Genomic DNA, 6454 nt, shown 5'->3' on the forward strand with positions numbered 1-6454 from the left:
GGTCTTTGATCCATTTGGACTTGAGTTTTGTGCATGGCGACAGACATGGGTCTATCTGCAGTCTTCTATATACCCTCATCCAATTGTGGTAGCACCATTTGTTGAAGATGCTGTCTTCATCCCATTGTATAATTTTAGCTGTTTTGTCGAAAATCTGGTGTTCATAGGTATGTGGGTTAATATCATGATTTACAATTCGATTCCATTGGTCGACCTTTCTATTTTTAGGCCAATAACATGCTGTTTTCAGAACTATAGCTCTGTAGTAGAGCTTAAAGTCAGGAATGGTGATGCCTCATGACATTCCTTTATTGTAAAGGGTTGTTTTGGCTATCCTGGGTTTTTTGTTTTTCCATATTATGTTGATTATTATCCTTTCAAGGTCGGTGAAGAATTGTGGTGGGATTTTAATGGTGATTCCATTGAATCTGTTGATTGCTTTTGGCAACATTGCCATTTTTACTATGTTTATCCTATCTATCCAAGAGCATGGGAGATCTTTCCATTTTCTGGTATCTTCTTTAATTTCTTTCTTTAGAGCCATAAAGTTCCTGTTATATAGGTCTTTTACTTGTTTGGTAAGTGTTAAACCAAGAAACTTTATGCTGCTTATGGCTATTTTAAATGGTGAGGTTTCTCTGATTTCTTTCTCTTTGTTGTCTGAAAAAACAGGGCTATTGATTTTTTTTTTGAGTTTATCTTGTATTATGCTAGTTTGCTGAAGGTGTTTATCAGCTGTAGGAGTTCCATGGTAGAGTTTATTGGGTCGCTTATGTAAACTATCATGTCCTCTGCAAATAGAGGCAGTTTGATTCCTTCCTTTCCAATTTGGATCCCATTGATATTCTGTTGTTATCTTATAGCATTAGCTAAAACTTCTAGTTTGAAATTGAAGTCATATGGAGAGAGAGGGCTGCCTTGACTTGTTCCTGATTTTAGAGGAATTGGCTTAAGTTTCTCTCCATTCAGTTTGATGTTGGCAGTTGATTTGCTGTATATTGCTCTTATTATGTTTAAGTATGTTCCTGTTATCCCTGACCTCTCCAAGACCTTTATCATGAAAGGTTGTTGAATCTTGTCGAAGGCTTTTTCAGCATCTAGGGAGATATTGATATGGTTTTTTCTTTTTCTGTTTGTTTATATGGTGGATCATGTTGATAGATTTTTGTATGTTGAACCATCCTTGCATTCCAGGGATGAAGCCTAGTTGATCATGGTGGATGATTTCTCAGATGTATTCTTGAATTTGGTTTGCCAGAATTTTATTGAGTATTTTTGCATTGCTGTTCATCAGTGTTATTGGTCTTTAGTTATCTTTCTTAGTTGTGTCTTTTTGAGGCTTGGGTACCAAGGTTATTGTGGCCACATAAAAAGAGTTTTGCAATGAACCTTCTGTTTCTATTTTGTGGAACAGTTTGAGGAGTAGTGGTATTAGTTCTTCCTTGAATGTCTGGTAGAATTCTGCACTGAATCCATCTGGCCCTGGACTTTTTTTTTGTTGAAAGGCTTTTGATGACTGCTTCTATTTCATTTTGGGTTATAGGTCTATTTAAGTTGTTTGTCTGTTCTTGATTTAATTTTGGTAAGTGATAGTTATCCAGAAACTTGTCCATTTCCTTTGAATTTTCAATTTTTGTGGAATACAGATTTTTGAAGTATGACGTGAAAATTGACTGGATTTCCTCTGTGTCTGTTGTTATGTTCCCCATTTCATTTCTGATTTTGTTAATTTGCATGTTCTGTCTCTGCTTTTTCGTTAGTTTGGATAAAGGTTTGTCTATCTTGTTGATTTTCTCAAAAAACCAACTCTTTGTTGCATTGATTTTTTGTATTGTTTTCCTGGTTTCTATTTTGTTGATTTCAGCCCTCAAGTTGATTATTTCCTGGCGTCTACTCCTGCGTGGTGAATTCGCTTCTCTCTGTTCTAAGGTTTTCAGTGGGCTGTTAATTCTCTTATGTGACTATCCTCTGTTTTCTTCATATAGGCACTTAGTGCAATGAACTTCCCTCATAGCACTGCATTCAAGGTGTCCCATAAGTTCGGGTATGTTGTGTCTTCATTCTCATTGAATATTAGAAAGTCCTTAATTTCTTTCTTTATTTCTTCTTTTACCCAGGAGTGGTGCAATTGCACATTGTTCAGTTTCCATGAGTTTGCAGGTTTTCTGCTATTTGTGTTGTTGAATTCCAATTTTAAAGCATGGTGGTCCAATAAGATACAGGGTATTCCTATTCTCTTGTATCTGTTGAGGATTGTTATGACACCTAGTATGTGGTCGATTTTAGAGAAGGTTCCATATGGAGCAGAGAAGAAGGTATATTCTTTTGTGTTTGGATGGAATGTTCTATAGATGTCTGTTAACCCCAGTTGAGCCATATATTATGTTAGTTCTTTTGTTTCTTTGTTGAGTTTATGATTTGTGGTCCTGTCTAGTGTTGAGAGTGGTGTATTGAAGTCTGGCACTATAAGTGTGTGAGGTTTTATATGAGCTTTGAATTTTAGTAGTGTTTCTTTTACATATGTGGGTGACTTTTTATTAGGGGCATAGATGTTCAGAACTGAGACGTTGTGTTGATGGATTTCTCCTGTGATCAATACCAAACTCCAGTGATTTTCAAGGAAGTAATAATTAGATAATTAAATAATGCCACATGATTATCTCCAAGGTAGGAATTGCCAGACTCCAGTCATGAAGGACAACACCCTCTTCGATTTAAACAATTAATATATAATTAAAATAAATGAATAATGACATGGTGGTACATACTTAAGTCCCACATGGAGAAGTCAGACTGATCTCTTCCTGGAATAATGATTTATTTAAAAAATTAAATTGATAATTAATTAGTTGGCATTTTATATTAACTCTGACAAGATTGCAACAAAGTCGTAAATCTATGGCTGATGCAATGATCTATTAAATAGCTAATCAGGTACTGTGATGATGTTACATCATTAACTCCCAAAATCTGAATCCAAATGGACTTATGGTCCATAACATCATCCTTATTTTAAATATGTGTTAAAGGATGAATTGTTATTTAATTTCATAATTTTACAGTTAAATAAGTAAGTGTAGTATTAGATGATGTGATGGTATGGCATGATTGACTCCTAAAAGGAGGCTCAAAACTCCAGTGATCACTGAATAAATAAGGATATATTTTCATAATTCAGTGAATAATAATTGAAGAAGTTGATGATGTTTTATACCTGACTCCTACAAGATTGCTCAAAACTGTAGAAATCATTGAGTTTTTAATCATATATTTGAACCAAAAAATGAATGATTAATGAGATAATTTCTCATAATTCACCCATAGAGAGATAACAAAATGATATCAATATTAATTTAAATAAATAAATAAAGAAATCACAAGAAACAATTAACACCATCAAGTTGGATCCAGACTCCACTCTTCCTGGAGTAGAAAAAGACAGATTTGAGTAATGAAATAATCAGATAGATAGATCTTCTGTCACAGTTGAATGAAACACGGTGGCACCAAATTTCATGTTTCACAGATTTTATAATGAAATAATTTAATAGTTACATCTTTAAATATAAAAGTAGGTGAACTCTTTTGTATCATCAATTCATGGGCAGACATGGCAGACATAATAAATTATGCTGTCATCACGGATTTTTAAAATTCCATAAGTTAAAAATCAGATAAGCATACTGTCTTGCCTGATTAACATCATCACCAGCACATTAATCTCTGTTGTGGTGCAGCAGGACCTGTGCTGATATGCCCATACCTGGCATAGCAGTAGTAGCTAAAATGTTGCTATCATCTGACAAGATGTCTGCAGCAGGGGCATCGCCAGCAGAGCTGAGAGAGAGCATTTCTTTCGTGTTCTGCATTATCATTCTTTGGCGAGTTCTCACTGATGGTGCCGACCTCCTTGTGCCACTACTTCTTCTAATCATAGATCACAACCAATGTGAAGATGTGGAGGAAGAGCAGGGAGTCAAACACCCAGACCACCATGCCTGCCTTGGTGAAGTCCTTATACTTCTTGGAGGTCACCCTGGAATCTTCTGGACTCAATCATCCAGGATCCCTATTATTCTGGGTGATGCATAGGTCATTCAGCAACTGCTGTGTCCATATCTGCAAACTTCTAAGCCTTGTCCCCGACAGATATTTGCACCCTAATCGGGATCGATGATATCATTGTCTGTCGTTTAAATCATTTAAATAATTAAATAAGTCAGTAATAGATACCTGTCACAATAAAGAGGCTATTTAGCATATAACTTACAGTGAAGCATGGCCAGACTCCAGTCATGAAAGATGTCATCATCATCAATTTAAACAATTAATCACAAAATGTTATGATATTGCACATTATCTCCACAAGAGGGAGCTTTACAGGTCTCTTCATTGAATGGAGGATTATTGGTTTACATAATTATACAAATATTTACCTTAGCTTGGGTATTATTATGAATTGTCAATTTCAATAATTTATGTAATTAGATGATGTGTTGTACTTGACCCCAATACGTGGCACTAAATTCCAGGTGTCATGAATGATATCATCATTGTTTTCTATAACTAAATAATCAAATAATGATTTGATGTAACATCATCCACTTCCATAAGGTGGCTCATGTCTCCTTTTAAATTCTGATTTTATTAATTGTTATATCCTGTCTGTTCCTTAGTTTTGATAATGTTTTGTCTGTATGGTTCATTTTCTCACAAAAATCAAATATATTTTTCATTCAATAATTTTTTTACTTTATTTCTAGTTTGTTAATTTGAACCATGATTCAATAGTATCTTCCTGTCTATTCCTCTTGGGTACATTTCCTGATCATGTGTTTGGGACATCAATATTAAGAATTAACATGTCATATTTGTGTTTTCCTTTGAATATGAATTGTTCTTCCCAATTTTTTTTAATTAATTTTTGTTTGAACCCAATATTGGTAGATACGAAAAACACTCAAGAAGCTTTCTTGTAAAGAGTAGTAAATACATTTTAGAACTAAATGCACAAGAAATGTAATCAGCTAGAGATGGGGAGGGTCAAATGGGAGAGTTGTGTGGGAAGAAGACAAATAAGGAAATCACATAATCACAAGTATATAAAGATTCCACGATGGAAACCAATATTCTGTATTTAAACTAAAACTAAAATTTAAAATTAATTGTTATTGAGGTATATCATTGGGAAGTGGCACTTTATACTAAATTAAACAAGCTGAATTAAATTCCACTGTCCCAAGTAGCTAGTACCAACTCCTCAGTGTTTCCTTTTTAAAATCTCTATGATAGCACATGTTTACAGGCATGTGCTTGATCACAAAAAAAAACTACACATGTAATTAAACTACACAAGAAAATATCTTTCAATTAAAAATTTAAATTAGGAGCAGTAGAGCTAGATCAGAGGCAAAATGTATTTACTGCTATTGTCAAATACGTGTGTTTACTTCCCAGTATCCATGCCTAGTGGCTTATAAACTTGTATAACTCCAGCTGCATGTAATCCAGTGCACTTTTATGGCTGCTGCAAGCAGTCACATGCATTGTGTGCAAAATTCACATAAGGAAAGCAAATATTTGTATTAAAAAGTTATTAAATAATGAACTCAACAAAGTATCAAGATACAATAAGGCAAGGTTTGAAAGGGTAATGGGGATAAAATTATTTTCAGTGCCAGTCTAGAGGACCTGAGTTAAATGTCTGAGATTTATGGTGGAAAGAATAGGCTCCAAAAGTTGTCTTCTGGTCTACAAATAAACACACAAACAAATATACAAACACACTCACACACACACACAAACACAGCCTCTGAGGGTGTGAATACACCCAACAAGCTGAAAAAACCTTGAGTGTTGTTTATTAAAGTTTAATAACACTGTGCACCACAAATACTCCTTGTTGGAGAAAAGAAATCACCAGTCAGAAAAGAGAAAAGCCCATCCCCAAATTGTTGTACATGAAAGACATATTGCAAACAAGTTTTCCCCTGGGAAAAATTGTAAAAGAATTCCCTTAGGGCAAGGCTTGAAGTGTAGGAAGACAATTAGGTCACATGGGGTATTTTTTTTTTTTTTTATCATTTTGAGGTATAAATGAAAACGTATTTGCTGCAGGGTTCTTTTGTTTGCTTTTCCAGACTTGGGTTATCTGTGAATCCCAGGCTGTCCTGGAAATCATAACTAGCCTCAAATAGAAAGATTTCCCTCTGCCTCCTGGTTGCTGGAATGAAAAGGCCTGTGTCACTCCACATACAGCTAGTGTCCTTTGTAACTTTTTATGATTTCAATGTTTTGTAATTAACAAAGGAAATAAAATAATAACTGTATTATTGGGTTCTACCTCCCGAGGGGTTGTGGGCAACTTGGCCCTCTTCCTGCTCCCAAACACTCTTCTTCCTGCCCTGGTGGTTTCTCCTCAGCACCTGACTATCATCCCACACAAGTCCTCTCC

The sequence above is a fragment of the Phodopus roborovskii genome, unplaced genomic scaffold (assembly GCF_943737965.1).
Source record: "Phodopus roborovskii unplaced genomic scaffold, PHOROB, whole genome shotgun sequence".
Classification (NCBI taxonomy): Eukaryota; Metazoa; Chordata; class Mammalia; order Rodentia; family Cricetidae; genus Phodopus; species Phodopus roborovskii.